Source organism: Trichosurus vulpecula, chromosome 8, assembly GCF_011100635.1.
Source record: "Trichosurus vulpecula isolate mTriVul1 chromosome 8, mTriVul1.pri, whole genome shotgun sequence".
Taxonomy (NCBI): Eukaryota; Metazoa; Chordata; class Mammalia; order Diprotodontia; family Phalangeridae; genus Trichosurus; species Trichosurus vulpecula.
The window spans coordinates 223,121,650-223,137,542 of NC_050580.1; the positions used below are offsets into that span (position 1 = coordinate 223,121,650).

At 42.3% G+C, this 15,893-nt stretch overlaps 1 pseudogene; it reads right to left on the bottom strand.

Moving 5' to 3' along the window:
- Positions 1 to 2,049: 2,049 nt before the first annotated feature.
- LOC118829280 lies at positions 2,050 to 3,340 on the bottom strand (annotated as a pseudogene).
- Positions 3,341 to 15,893: the final 12,553 nt, after the last annotated feature.

The window sequence follows — 15,893 nt, forward strand, 5'->3', positions numbered from 1 at the left end:
CCATGCCTTTGAATAGGCATGGAATTGCCCCACATACTTCCTTCTCACCTTCCTTAGACTTCCCAGCTTCCTTAAAGTACCACCTTAAGTACCTCAAGTACTGCTTCTTGTTTCCTAATTTCCCCAATTATATTTCCCCCCCTCCCAAAATTACTTTGTCTTTACAGTCAGTATATATTTTAAATTGACATCTATTGTTTGTATTGTTTTCCACTAGTAGAATATAAGTTTTTTGAGGGCAGGAATGGCTTCATTTTTGTTTTTGAATTTCTACCACTTAGCACATATGGTCCAGGAATATGCATGGCAGGGCATCCATGTAGTTAACATGTATGTCACATGCTTGGAGGGGCAACTAATACCTTTAAGCCTTCAGAGGCATTGATGTTTTCTGGTGCTGTCATCACTGCTTTTGCTGGTTTCTGCCAGGCATGTAGGTCCCCACTAGATCACTAGATATTCTGTGATTGACACAGCCTCATTAGGCATGTGGCTACAGGGTTTTCTCCATCAATTTCCTTGCCTATCTCTTCCTCATTCAAAGAGTAACTCTTCAATGGTCATTTGCTTCAAAAGTTAGAAGCTTCTTTTTATAGCTCTTCCAGGAAAGCAGCCACTCTCAGCCAGTGCACCAGCAACGGACCTGGGCACAGGGATCCACTCTTTTCAGTTATTTTTCCTTATGAGGTGACTCATCTTGTTCCCTTCAGAGACTTGGCTTAGGAGGTTCCCATCTTCAGAAGAAGACTTTCAGTTCCAGGCACCAATCCTTTTAGGGGAACAAATAAAGTCACTCTTAAGTAAATAGCTGGTGCCCTCAGAATCAAGTTAATTTTTCTTTGACTTCAACTTCTAGGTTCAGGGACTTGGATTGCTCTGTCAGAGACTTCATTCTAGCTTAAGGTGAACACTCCCTTTGCTTTCTGATTTTAATCTTTGAAGACTAGAATACTCCATGTTCATTATCCATGTAAAGGACATTTGCCCAACAAACTACTAGAGAGTTCTGGGGTTTCAAGATTCCCCATTTTTCCAGCTCCAGACTTCTCTTCTCCCATGTAGTAAGCAGGTAGGGGAAAGACCAGAGATAAAGTCAAGGTTATTGTTTTCCCTATGTACCCTGCCATTTGCATTTAGATATAGGCGGCAGAGTTTAAAGTGTATCAGAGCTTACCCTTGCCTTTCTATAATACTTCAAGGCTTACAAAGTTCTTTTCACAGAATCACCTTGGAAGACAGGTACACAAATAGAAATAGAAATATTATCTCCATTTTATAGATGAGGTAATATAGAATCAATCATTTTCCCATAGAGCACTAGGCTAGAATTAAGGCTAGGATTTGTATACAAATATCCAGACTCCAAGTTTAGCTTGCCTTTTTTTTTTACACTACACCAGTGGATCTTAAAATGTGGTCCCCAATCCCTGATTAGTGGGTCAAAACTATTTTCATAATAGTATCAACTTTATTCGCTCTTTTCAATCTTATTTTGTCATGAGCATACAGGAGAATTTTCCCTTGGCTTCAGGATTTAGCTGCAAAAATGAAGAATGAGTTAATATCCCTTCTGCAGAATTGGACTTTTGTGTTTACAAGTGGACTAATCTATACAGTTGTTTTACTTGTATTTTTCTGGTATCAGAACCAACTAATGAAGATTTTTTTTTACCGAATACTTTTATTCTGTACATAGAAGCCACTAAGGATCTGGCCTGTGGGCTCATTGGGGCTGCATCACAAGTACATGGCTCTGCACATCAACACCAGGGCTGGGGGTGAGACAAGGTGATTCTATCCCAGTCACAACATGATAAGGGTTTTCTGACAGAGAGCCACATGTCAGGTAGTCTCTGGTGTAAGACAGTGCGAACGAAGCAGTGAGAACATCACAGAAAGGTGGAAGGGAGAGGAAAGTTAAGCAGCAGAGGCCCCTGCCCCCAAAACAAAACTGGTCCAGTACTTGGTGCTGCCCATTCTTAGGGCAGGAGCAGACTTCTACAGAGGTGACTGGTGCCTGCGAGCTCATAGGCCTCCTGGCCACAGAGCTTACTTGGCCCAAGGGTTTCTGAAGTTCCTTCCAGCAAATTTAGCCTTGCTGCCCAGCTCTTCCTCAATTCTGAGAAGCTGGTATACTTGGCCAGACGCTCAGATCGGCAGGGGGCACCAGTCTTGATCTGCCCAGTGCAGAGGTCCACCACCAGGTCTGCAATGAAGGTATCTTCAGTCTCCCCAGAATTATGGGAAACCATTACTCCCCAGCATTTGGACTGGGCCAGCTTGCACGCCTGGAGAGATTCAGTCACGGAGCCAATCTGGTTCACTTTGAGAAGGCTTTCTTGTTCACAGCCTTTTCAATGCACTTGGGATTGGTCAGTGTGAGATCATCCCCTACCACCTGGATGCCTGCAGTAGTAGTGAAATCCTTCCAAGCTCCCCAATCATCCTGGTCAAAGGGATCTTCAACAGACACCACTGGATAGTCCTTGATGAGGCTCTTGTAGAGGTCCCCATGCTCAGAAGGGAAGATGTATCTGCTGGGATCATCAGAAGACTTGAAGTCCAAGTCATATTTCCCAGATCGGGAGAATTCTGAGGCAGCAACATCCATGCCAATTATGACCTTACCAGTATAGCTAGCCTTACTGATAGCAGTCTTTAGCAGGTCCAGAGCTTCTTTATTCTCCAGGATGTTAGGAGCAAAGCCACCCTCATCCCCTACGTTGGTGGCGTCCTGTCCATGTTTCTGCTTAATCACACTCTTCAGGTTGTGGTAGACTTCAGCTCCAATCTGCATGGCCTCCTTTAAGTTTGCTGCTCCAACAGGGAGGATCATGAACTCTTGCATGGCCAGCTTGTTACCAGCATGGGAGCCACCGTTGATCCCATTGAAGGCTGGAACTAGAAGAATGACTTCATCGTTGCCGGCAAGGTCAGCAATATGGCGGTACAGGGAGACACCTTTCTCGGCAGCTCTGGCCTTACAAACAGCCAGGGACACTCCCAATATGGCATTTGCACCAAATTTAGATTTATTTTCAGTGCCATCCATCTCTATCACCAATTTGTCAATCTTTTCCTGCTCCACAGCATTCATTTTCTTGCTAAACAGGGTCAGGGCAACAGTTTTATTGATGTGCTCAACCGCTTTTGAGACACCCTTCCCCATGTAGCGGGTCTTATCATTGTCTTGGAGCTCCAGGGCTTAGCGGATACTGGTAGAAGCCCCACTGGGCACAGCAGCTCGGAACTGACCTTTTTCAGTGTAGAGATTAACTTCAATGGTGGGGTTTCCACAAGAGTCAAAGATCTGTCTTGTGTGGATCTTCAAAATAGACATGTTGAGTTTCTGGATGGGGCTTCCTCCGCTGGGGTCAGAGAACAGAGGCCGAGGGCCAAAGAAGATCTTTTATGTGAAGTCTTGGCAAGAAACACAAGTGAGACTGCAATACTCGAAGTACTGAATAACTTTTTTTGAATCCCGTGGTTCATCCTGGGACAATTGTGTTCATATTTGCATTGATGGTGTAAAAATAATAGTGCCTTAGCATGAATCTATTAGTGGCACCAAACTGTATTAATAGTCATTGTATTCTTTATCGTCACATATTCATGGTTAAAAAATGCCAGTTTTACCTAAGAATATCTTTGATGAAGCAACAAAATTATTAATTTTGTTAAATCTAACCTTGAGAATATGTGTTTTTAATTTTCTGTGTGATTAAATGGAAAGTATTCATGGAAGACTTCTAATGATTGGCTTGAGGAAAAACACTTAATGTGATTATTTGAATTTTGAGCAGAACTAGTTACTTCTTGTATTAGGAGGGCAGAGTTTATAATCTCAAAGAGGATCATAAACATGTCTGAAAGGTTCGGAACCGCCGGATATAAGAAACTCTCAAAGTAGAAGGTAGAAGAATCAAAACATATATTTAGGCTCCACAGTAACCAACCCATGAACCAGCAACCCCATTTTGATATATTGATCAAAAGCTTCCAGGCCCAATAAGTACGCCTTGAAAGAGTAACCAGGAGGCTACAGAGAAGCATGATTGCGTAAAGAAAAATCATGCTTCCCCCTCTATGGTAAAAAGATTACCCACTGGCCTGAAGTCTTTGTTCAGCTTCCTCCCGTAGGTCAGCTCTGCTACTGGCAGCTCCTGCTTCAGCTGTGGCTGTGGCTGTGGCTGTAGCTGTAGCAGCCTCTGGCTCCAACGGGAGCTGCTTTTAACCATCCAGTTTCTGCTGTAAGGTACGCCGGGGAAAGCACAGGTTCTTTCAATCTGCTTAAGCAAGGTGAAGGGGTTGACCGGGAAAGCACAGGTTCTTTCCATCAGCTTAAGCAAGGGAAGCAAGGTGAAGGGGCCGACAAGCTTACTCCAGTCCAACATACAAACAGCATTCAGTTCAGGGGAAAAAAGCCAAACTAGTCAAGGGCACTTGTTGACTAAGTGCTAAGGAGCCCATTTTTGGTTGCCAATACAGCAGAACTAGTTACTTCTGGCCCCCTCCTCCCACCCCCTCCCCATGAAACAACATTACTACTTTAAAGAACTATTGATAGATACATTGTAGTTATTCAGACTTGGGTACTTGGCAGATATTTTCTTGAAAACGGATGAAGTGAGCATGTTACTTTAAGGAAAACAACTTGACAACATTTGTTTCCAATAATCAAATTTGAACTTTCAAGGGAAAAATTAGAATTTTGGAAAACTTGTATCTAGCACTAGGAACTCGACAGATTCTCAATACTTAATGACTTTTCTGAGAAGATTGGTAATGGTATCAACAAATGGGTCAATGTTTGGAAGATCCGCATAAATCAGTGAACCAATATTTTCCCAAATGACCAATACATAATGTTACAAAATCACGTATGCTTACGAAAAACATCCATTCAAAGTGCAAGAGGGATTGATGAATTTTAATGTAACATACAAACATGAAGAGTTTTTTGATATTGTTTTCATATTCCACATTGCAACTAACCTTTAAGGAATTACTATTTGTTGAGTTTTGGTATAGTGTTAAGGAAGACTCACCTTAATGATCTGAAAAGCTCCTCTCTTTTCCAACTACATACCAGTGTGAGGCTAGATTTAATTCCGATACTGCAACAAAAGCAACACGTTGCCAAAGCATATATGAGACTACCGCTGACTTTTTTTTTTTAAAACCAGACATTAAAGAGATTTGTGAAAACATAAAATAATGCCACTCTTCTCACTGAAACTTTTCGATATTTGTATATTTCATATTTCTCATAGGCTAACGTGTTTATTAGTGTTGTTTTTAAATGAATTAACAAATAATTTTAAATGTATCAGCTTTATTTCCAATAGCGTTAATATCAATAGATGTAACCCAAATAGATAAAAGCTCTTTGGAGTTTTCAATAAATTTTAAGAGCATAAAGCAATTTTGAGGCCAAAAAGTTTGAGAACCATTGCAGTATACTATTTTCTCCCTTCTCTCTGTTTCTTTCTCTCCTTAAATGGGTAAGTTTCTCTTGCTAACCTCTCCAATCTCCCATAGGACAGAAGGAGCCTAAAATAGAGGTTCCATGTAGTTTACTTCTCATGGTTTCCCTGCTGTTAGACAGATAACATACAGGAGGCACTGGAGGTTTGGACTCCAGCCTCTAACAGGTTCATTCTTGATCTGGTCAGACAGGAAAACAGCTTCAAAGGAGTTAATAACAAGCTTTATTCTAGTCTAGTCTTCTCTAACACAGTATTGCTGATAACGGAAGCATCACGAACTCCTACAGCATTCCCTAATCACCCTTTTCGCAGTGGCCGGTGAGAAGCAGGGGCAACTACCCCTATGTCTTGATAGGGTCAATTGAGACAGGCACAACTTGTGCATTCAACCCTAAAGGGTTCTCCTAAATCCCCTCAAGCCTCAATGGGGGCCTATTGAGGCAAACACAGATTCCCCCCCTCCCAAGCCTTGATGGGGACTAGTCAAGGCACACAGCATCCCAGCTTGTGCATTCAACCATAAAAGTTCTCCAACTCACTAATGCCCACCTGTTTTATAGGGCATCAGACAAAGAAGGTATATTGCTGGCAATAGCCTCCCAAGTTTACATCACCTCATCCCTATATCTCACTGTGCAGTCACAGTGGATGTTTACAATTCCAGCACACATGTTTATATTATTTATCATTAAATAATGCTGCACAAGCATGGTGGGGATGTTTTGAACCATGAGCCAGGTATGAGCTAATACCTGGGAAACAGAGATTGTTATGGCCATGGATCCTGGGAAATTGAGGTTGTTATGGCCATAGATCCTGGGAAACTGAACTCTAAGAAATAGTAACAAAAATCCATTTTACACACACTAAAATCTACCTTACTTACACTAAAATTCACCTTACTGACACCTACACACCAGCCCTGTGGTACCTGGAAGATGACTTCTTTTTATCCTTAATCTGGCAAAAAGAACCTCCATTATTCAGGGCAGACCCATGAGAAGGGTCAAATGAGACCTGAGGGAAAGGGTGACTCAGGTCTTTTTTCTTCTTAGATATAGAAAGGGATAACAAAACGTTTCTGGGGAGTCCTAAGACTGTAGCTACTTACTCGCTAATTGCATTTTCTTTCCCTACCCAAGAATAGTTCCATTCTTAACAAGTTAAATCAGGTTATAATTCTTGGTATCTTTCTGGTTCTCTGGATGATAGTTCCAAAAGGGCTTTGCTTCTGTTACCAACCCCCAAGTAGTGGTTCAAGGTTTCATTGCTAATAATAATAGCTATCATTTATGTAGCACTTTAAGATTTGGGAAGTGCCTTACATATATTATCTCATTTGATCTTCCCAATAACCCTTTGAAGTAAATTATTATTCTCACTTTACAGATGGGGAAACTGAGGCTGGGGGAAGTGATTTGTCCAGGGTCACACAGTTAGCAAGTGTAAGAGGAAGAATTCAAACCTGGCCTTTCTGATAAGGTGCAAAACGCTATGCACTATGCCACCTAGTCAATGTGAAAGGCACAGAAGGAAGCTCAAGAGATGCCTCTGTAAAAGTCCCATCTCCAGGGAGCTAAGCTACTAGGCAGGGGATGTCTTATGCTTTACCTTAACCACCAAGCCCACCTAGCAAGCTCTTTAGTGGGAGATGGACTTTGTGAAAATAGACTGAAAAGGCAGCTGGAGCAGCCACCTCCTGTATGAACACCTGCTGGTCATTCATTACCTTAACAGCATCAAGACAGCAAATTTCCCAGGTGAACACGGTTTCTTGATTTCAGGCCTTGTTTGCCAAGTCACCCTAGGTGTTTAATACCCATGACAATGTTTCCTTGGTTACCGGCCAGATACAATTTTCCCATGAGGCTGTTGTGGGGCTCTCAGGAGTGCAGCATATCCCAGGTGGTGTTTGCTTAAATGATGGAAGTATTCATCCCATACAGGGAGTTTGCTTGCGTCCAAAGCCAGTGAATATTTCCAACTTTAGGCTGGGTTTGTAAGGATGAATGCCTCATTTAGGAGAGCAGGTGGTTGCCTTACTCCAATTAGGCCTTCAGGAGGTAATGACTCAGCTGAACAATCATATGGCCCCTAGGAATTACTAACTTCACAAAGATGAGGCTGACAGTGGCTAGGGATGCATCAAAGGTAGAGATATGTCTCTCTCTTGGTGTGTGAACAGATGAAAATGTGGTTTATCTCTGTATATCCACTGCATGTGTGCATGAGCAGACACAGAGTAATGCCCCATTACAGTAGTATTCATTACTGTACAGATTCATATATGTCCCCAACCCACCCTTTACCCCTCATTGTCTGGTCTGCAGAATACTGTCAAGCTCCTTGACATTCTTCATGATGTCTTTCCGGGGAAACCAATGAGCAACTAGAATTAATGATTGGATCAAGTGTGGATCAAATACCAGGAATCACGGAATTCATAGTAATAGGATCATAGATGGATGAAATTTTTGAGGATATCTATTTTATCTCTTTCATCTTCTAATTGAGGCCCAGAGAAAATAAGTGACTGCATTGGATCATATGGGTCATACAGGTAGTACTGGCAGAACCAGGATTTGAACCTATGTCCTCTGAAGCAAAACCCCGCACTCTACTGTACCACACACATTACCTCCCACATGGATCATGAGGTAGAGTTCAGGAATAGATGGTACGTACGGGCAGGGGGTTGGGAATTTGGCAGGACAGGCACACAATTAAGAAAAGATTGTAATAAAATATAATTATATAGGCTCAGAGGCAAAGTTTACATATCATCCTGATACTAGAAGTTTCTATTCTATGTGATATAAACTTTAAAGCATTTTTATAGTATGTAGGGAGCTCCTGTTAGGGCAAGCAAAGTGTGACTTTTTACTGTTTTTTCTTATGGAGCACACCAAGGCAATCCAGTGCCTTTGATTGAGTCTTGCCTTTGTTCATAGGAAGGCCCACACCCTTTAGCTAATTAGGTCAGGAGAGGTGTGAAGCCTTTGAGAGGTGTGAAGCCCTGGGGCCCTGAAAAAGGGTACTTATACTCTGAACATAGCCCTTAAGCTAGAACTCTCAGAACTGAAGGAGGAGAGGTTTTGCTTGGGGACTCACACGTTGGAATAGTGTTCCTGTAACTTGGCCAGAGGAATCTCTGGGTAGCTGTTAAGGAGCCCGGCTTTGAAACCCCGGATGTTTGTGCTTCTCTCTCTAGTAATTACATATGTATTGCTATGACAAACAGAAGCCCTGTCTGCTGATTTATGTTATTTTGCTCTGTTTATATAATTTCTGCTTGTAATTTCTGTTTGTGTTTTCTCTGAAGTTCAGGGTGCTGACTTTCCCCCCTGAATTAAATGAATGATGTATGTATGTTTAATTAAAGAGAAACCATAAACCCCTTAAAGTTGCTTTCCTTAGAAAAGCAGATCAAAGAACCTGTGCCAGCAGCTGTCCTGTGTGCTGGTGTTGTTGGCCTTACACCTCCACAGCAGCTGCAAGTAAAATTGTTGTTATAGCCTCCATTGAGGAAATTCCTTCTTCCAATGAAGATCATTAATTATTCTATAACTTACAGATTACCTCACCCTCCTTAAACCCAGTCCTTCCTCTGACTCAGATCTCATATGGAGAGTCCAGCAAGAGCAGGCATTACACTTTCCCCTAATCTTCCTACAAATGCTCCCTCTTCCATTCCTTCATGTGGCTGGATGTTGAACCTTCTATCACTGCCCTGTGAGAAGGAACCAAGGGATGCCATCCTGGTTTCTCCTTTCCAATGGCAGTGGGTGGCTCCCTGCATCAACCCCTTCCCTTCCTTTTGCCAGGCAGACATGGCCACTAACACCACTTGAATAAGCAGGAGTCTCCAACAACAATCCATCCTATATGATCAAAGATTACTGGGCCTTACCATCTAGTTGCTAATACTCTCTCCAGACCCCCAGACATTACCATCTGAATTTCAATGCACCCTAAAGATTCCTGGGATCTGGTATCAGTCATAAGACTGACCTGAGACATAAGCAGCATTGTTAGAACCACGAGACTCTCTACGCACTTTAAAACCAAATTGTTCATTATTTGTTGTCTCCCTTCAATTATAATGTGAGCTCCTTGAGAAATGGAACTACCTCACTTCTTTTTGTATCTCTGGTGCTTAGCATAGTATTTGGCACATAGTAAGCGCTTAATAAATGCTTTTTCATTAGTCACTCCATTTTTAACCATTAGGTGGTGCTGTTGGGCAATATTGGCTCCATAGGTGAAGGACTGACTTCTCACTTCATGATGACCCCTGCCTTTGGAATGTGGGTGCTCTTTTCTCAACTCTTCGCTTACCCCTCATAGGGTATTTATTGCCTTTCCCTCTTCCCCTCAGTAGGGATAGATCAGTTTCAAAAGAAAAGAAACAAAGAGGGGAGTGAATTTGCTTGAGGTTCATTGTCTCAGAGAAGCATCCTGCATTTACCAAGCCATCTTATACCACCCAAGTCCATTTACTCATGACTCCTGCCTAGCCTAATGTAAAAGGTTGGTCTTAAGTCATGTGGTTTAATCTTCTCTGCTATTGAGGAGCTTTTAAAGGTTATTAAAAAAGTAAAAACTCCCAAGGATCTCTTTCAGATGGCTCATGCCTTAACTTGGGTTCAGAATCTTTTCCTTGCTGTCCTAAAATCTCAAGCATCTGCTTTTCTCTATCTAATTCCAAGCCATTCATTAGTTCTTTCCCTTTCAGTCTTCCCCCTCCCATTCACAATTAAGAACATGCCCAAATAACAAAGAGGTCATAATTGTATATCAAATTAAGACGACTTTTGGAAATTATGACCTTAGAGAACAGAAAAATCTTGGAGTACACGCCAGTCATCTGCAGGTAGGGGGAAGGGGAAAATTAAACACTTCACTACTCCTTTGTAAATTTCAGCTCTAGCCCATTATAGCATGACCCTTTCTCAGTAGGTTTGAATGAGCACAGATAGTGAGCCGAGAGAGAGTTCAAATTGGCTCAACACTATTCTCAGGCTCACATGGCTACGTGCTTGCTGAAGCTGAAGCATCTCTTTCTCTCTTCATCTAACCACCAGTCCTAAGTCCACACCAAGCTGCTGCCACTATACTACTCTGTCTCACTAGCAAAAATGAATCCAAATTCTCTGCCTCTTGAGGTCATCTAATTTTCATTTTAAAGGTAAGAAACAGTCTCAAAGAAGTACGACCACTTCTCATTCCTCACTCTTGATTCAGACAAACTGGCCTTCACTCTGCTCCTCATTCATGAGACTCCTTTCCCATCTGCATGCCTTGACAATGGCTGTCCCCTATGTGTGTAGTTCCTTCCCTTTCCCTTAGAGTCCCTTTCTTCCTTTAAGATGCAACTTAGACAATATCTTCTGCATGATTCTCTCAATTGCCCCTCAGACTACTTTGCTTTGAACTCCTTTGCATATGTTTGTATTTATTAACTAACTTTGTAGTTATCATATATGTGCACATATTTGTTATCTCCCCCATTTGAATGTAACTTCATTATTTCATTCTTTGTTGTTGGTGGTCCTTCATTCTTGAAGAAGACCAGTGACATCAGGAGGGTGATGTCTTGACTAGAAAATGAATTGGATTGAAGTGAGGCAGGACTGTGCAAAGTCATCAGTCCCTCTCTCTCCTTCAGAGTTATCAGAGTCCTGGGCAACACATAGGTCAGGATGACTAGTCATCGGATATGGTGGGGAGCAGGGCCTTTTTCAGCTAAGTTCTTTCTCAGGTCTCAGTTTGTCTGAGGCAAAACCCATTCAGTAGTTAAAGGCAAGCTAAGAACTGAGGCAAAAGATGGTCTAGTTTGTCTTCACAAAAGAATCAATCAGGAAGGGGAAGATTCTCAGAGTACTTGTTTCCTGCGTGCCTAGGACAGTGCCTGACAAATAGGTGCTTAATACTTTTCGATTGACAGGGCTGGGATTCAAACCAGATTCTCCGGCTTCAAATCCAGTGCTTTTCCCACCACACCATGATGGTTCCTTGGGGAACTGATGCAATTTGAGTATAATGAAATCTCACTTAAAGCCCAACTATTTACATTTCTCATGGGGGCCACTATTGGTGGCTATCATGGCCCTATCAATCCTTTACTGAAAGGTACATGAAATCTGACTAGATTTAACCATTATGCTTTTTTGTTACTACACATTGGACTGAAGGGGAAACAAACTCATCTAAAATCCCCTAAAAGCTTCAAAATGTGAGGTTCAATACTTCCTTCAAACCAGAAAAAGGAGTTGGAAGGCCAGCAAGAGCCAGTCCAGGAGGTGAGGGTCCTGGGCCTTAGTACCTCCCTGGGGACCTTTCCTTCATCCTGAGTCAAAGCCCAGTGTCTGTGTCTGCAGTGAGGAAGGAGCTGGTGTACTTGGAAGGTTTCCAGGAAACAAAGATTCCTTCCAATTCTCAGCTCAATTGCTTATGAATAAATTAGCCTTGGAACTTGATGAAGCTGCACAAAACCTAGAGATGTGGGAAGGGGTAAAAACATGCAGTGTTGACGCTTTCCTCTGCTACTTGTAGGCTGTTTGGATAACGGGGCCTGCTGAGCCAGCAGCACCAATATATTCCACTGGGTAAGAGAGAAGACTCAGGCTTTATCTTGCGCCACACTCTGGGGCTGCAGACCAAACCCAACACGTCTAACACAGAGCTCATCATCTTCACCATAAGACTGACTCTCCCTCCTGACTTCCCTGTCAAGAGTACAGTCAGAGCAATAACTATGCCAGGGAAATTTAGGCTTTGATCCAGGGCATTGAAATTTAGGGAGTGTTGACAACACTTGTATTCATTTGGCAGGTAGAAACAACTGAACCTAGCAACGAGTTACCAGGATTCATTGTTTAAAATAGCAAGCTCTGTTATACCCCATTCTTTTTTTCCCCCATTCTAACAGCCAAATCCTAGATGATCCTCCCCTTCTTGTAACCAGCTTTTCCCCTCTTCTGGTGGAGGCCTTCTCATCAGCAACCTCTCAGTATCCTTCCCAAGCACCCGCAGCAGTCTCTCCTAGAGGTTTCTGCCTTCTCCCCATCACAATCGAACTTGTCTTAAAAATTTGATTTGAGGATTGACCCCGAGTATCAGAATCATTAATGATAGCTCTGTGTACAATGCTGGATTCGGAATCAGGAACTTCAGGATTTGAATCTTGCTTCTAAAACATACTATTCTGTGTGTGACCATACACATTACTTAACCTCTCAATCTCAGTTTCCTTATCTGTATAATGGAGATAATTACACCTTTAGCACTTACCTCATAGGGTTGTTTGGAGTCTCAAATGGCATGCATGCTCTCTCTCTCTCTCTTTCTCTCTCTCTCTCTACACACACACACACACACACACACACACACACATACACACACACGCACACACATATGTAATGTGTGTGTATATATACATATACATACACATATACATACATACACATGCACACACACACGCACACACATATGTAATGTGTGTGTGTATATATATATATATATATAGTGATTCGGAAACTTAAGAGCACCATACAAGGTGTCTCAAAAGTTGTTGCACTTTTAAGCAATTAAAGCTTATGTCAACTATAATTATTATTACCTAGGCACAAAATTCAGGAATTGTCTTTAATGCCTCCCTTTTCCTTATACTATGTATTACTGATTCTGGAATTGTGTTGATTCATAACATTTCCCATCTGTCTCTTTTCATTCTCTCTGCCACCAATCTAGCCCAGACCCTAGAGCTGGACTATTGTGATTATCTGTTAATGAATCTTCCTGCCTCCAGTTTTCTTTCTTCAATCCATCCTGCACAATGAATCAGTACTTTCTACGAACTTCTGAACAGTTGTTTTCTGTAGGAAATGCTAGCTGCAAATGGGAACTGTCCACAACTGAAGTTCCTTGAAGAGCAACAAAGGGAAGGGCCTTCAGAATCGTTCTTTAGAGGTCTTTCAGCTGTAGCTTCTTGACTGGTACTGCTATTGCACCCTCGCCCTGGGTAGAACGAAGGGGAACAATTTCATTGCTCTTTGGTTTGGTGTTCCGTGTCTTCCACTCAATCTCTTCTACTCACTGAGGTTTATCAACCTTATTTCCCATTACTGCTCAATATGAAACCTCTACTCCAGCCAAGTCAGTCTTCTTATAGTTCCCCAAACACGCCTTATTCATTCTCATCTGCATGTCCTTGTTTATGTTGTACCTTCTCCTAGAATGTCTTCCCCATTTCTTTTCCCCATCCAAAACCTTCAGTCAGTTCAAGCCTCCTCTTCTCCAAGTCCAGAACCCTTGTGGTTTTTAATCTGGGGGTGGAGGGCAGGGGGGTAGGCAGGAAGGGGGATTGGGGGGTAGGCATCCTCTTCCTTCCTGGGTATTTCCTGATCCATGGAGTTTTTAATGAAATAATTTCTCATTGTTTGGAACTCTTATAATACTATAGAATATAACAGTAGTCTTAAACCTTTTTGATTATACACTACCATCAGTAAACAATTTATAAAAATGCAACGGCAATGTATATGTATTACTGTGCTAATAATTGTATACTTAATAAAACTTATACAAAAATAGAACTTAAAAGAGAGTGAGACAAAGATGAAATATTTGATCTTAGAATCAGAGGGGAGCCACTGGTGTTTATGGACTTCGTAAGTGTTATGGTCAGACCTATGTTTTAGGAAGGTCACTTTGGCAGCTAGGTGAAGGATAGGTTAGAGCAGGAGAGCACTGAGGCAGGGAGTCCAATCAGGAAGCTATTGCAACAGTTCAGGTGAGAGGCCATTTGTGCCTGAAGGAGGGTGGTGGCCGTATGACTGAAGACCTGGAAATGTGTAAGAAATGTTATGGAGGGAGAATCCACAAGACTCGGCAATTGATTGGCATTGTGAGGTGTGAGAAAGTGAAGATTTAAATATGACACTGAGGTCACGAACGTTGGATAGTGGAAAGGATGGTAGTACATTTGAAAAGTTTGGAAGAGCAGGGGATGGGTTTGGGGTAGATGAATAGATAGTATAAGGACATCTACAGTCTGTTGAAACTCATCCATGCCTGCTCACCCTGCGCAGCTCACTCCGTCCCACCCAACCCTACCCTAATCCCTCAGATTGAATGCTATGTGGCTGTGGCTTTTACTCTTCAGTCATCGACACAGAGTGTAGATCCTACATTTTGAGGGATGTTTGGCGGGCTGGGGAGTGAGAGGGAGAATGTCCTGAAGGAGACGGTTCTCTAGCGACTCTAGAATAGCTGCTTCTGTGAGGGTACTGGGAGAACAGGTCATCACTGCCCTGAGGCTGACACCTCGCTCAGAGTGTGGGAAGTTATGAGGTTGCACAGTGGAGAGAGAGAGCAAGGTCGGGGTCCATTGGAGAATAAGGGTAGGTGCAGGTGTGGCGGAGTTATTTCTCACTTCTGGCTTTGCTGCGGCGGGTGGAGGAGCTGTCATCCATCTTCTCACATTGGGGTGAGCCACAGAACCCTCGGGGTGATGCCGTTGTCCTCCGTAGGGACTTGGCCCCCGCTTTGGAAGCCAATGGAGCATTTATCAACGCAATCCAATAATCACAGGGTACTAGGAAGCTGGGAGGCGCAGTGGTTAGAGCGTCGTCTTCAAAGTTAGGAAGATCTGAATTCAAATCCTTTCTAGCTGTGTGGCCCTGGGCAAGTTACTTAATCTCTCTGAGCCTGTTTCCTCATCTATAACTTGAGGATAATAACAGCATTTACCTTACAAGTTTTTAGTGAGGATCATATGAGTTAATATATGTAAAGCATTTTGCAAAACTTCAAGCACTATATAAAGGCTAGCTATTATGATCGATAAACATTTACTATAATAAGAGCTGACATTTGTATAGCACTTTAAAGTCTGAAAAAATAAGCCTCAATGCGCCTCACAACAACCCTCTGAGGTGACTCATTCCAAGTATTATCTCCATTTTACCAAAGAAACTGAGGCTCAGAGTGATTTAAGTGACTGAAATAATGCAATGAGTATCAGAGGTAGATTTTGAACCCGGATGTTCCAGGACTCTGTCCACCATACCACACGGCCTTCTACTTCTCTGTATTGCTACTTAACTTCTCATGTGTGCTTACTTTTTTATCTCTCCAATTTGGGGAGGATCCAGGGAGTATTGTATCTTTTATATCTTTGTATGTAAAGAAACACAGTAGGTATTCAAAAAGTTTTTGTTGAATGATGAGAGAATGAATGGCGGCTGATATCTAAGACTTTAGGGACATTACCTTCAATCCCTTGCCAAGCAAAGCTGATCAGGAAGATGGGAAGGGAAATATTCTTCCTTGTCATCGGTATGGGACTTCTAAGGCTTTAACATTTCCGCACCAGATTCCCTAAACGCTGCCCAGGAGGCA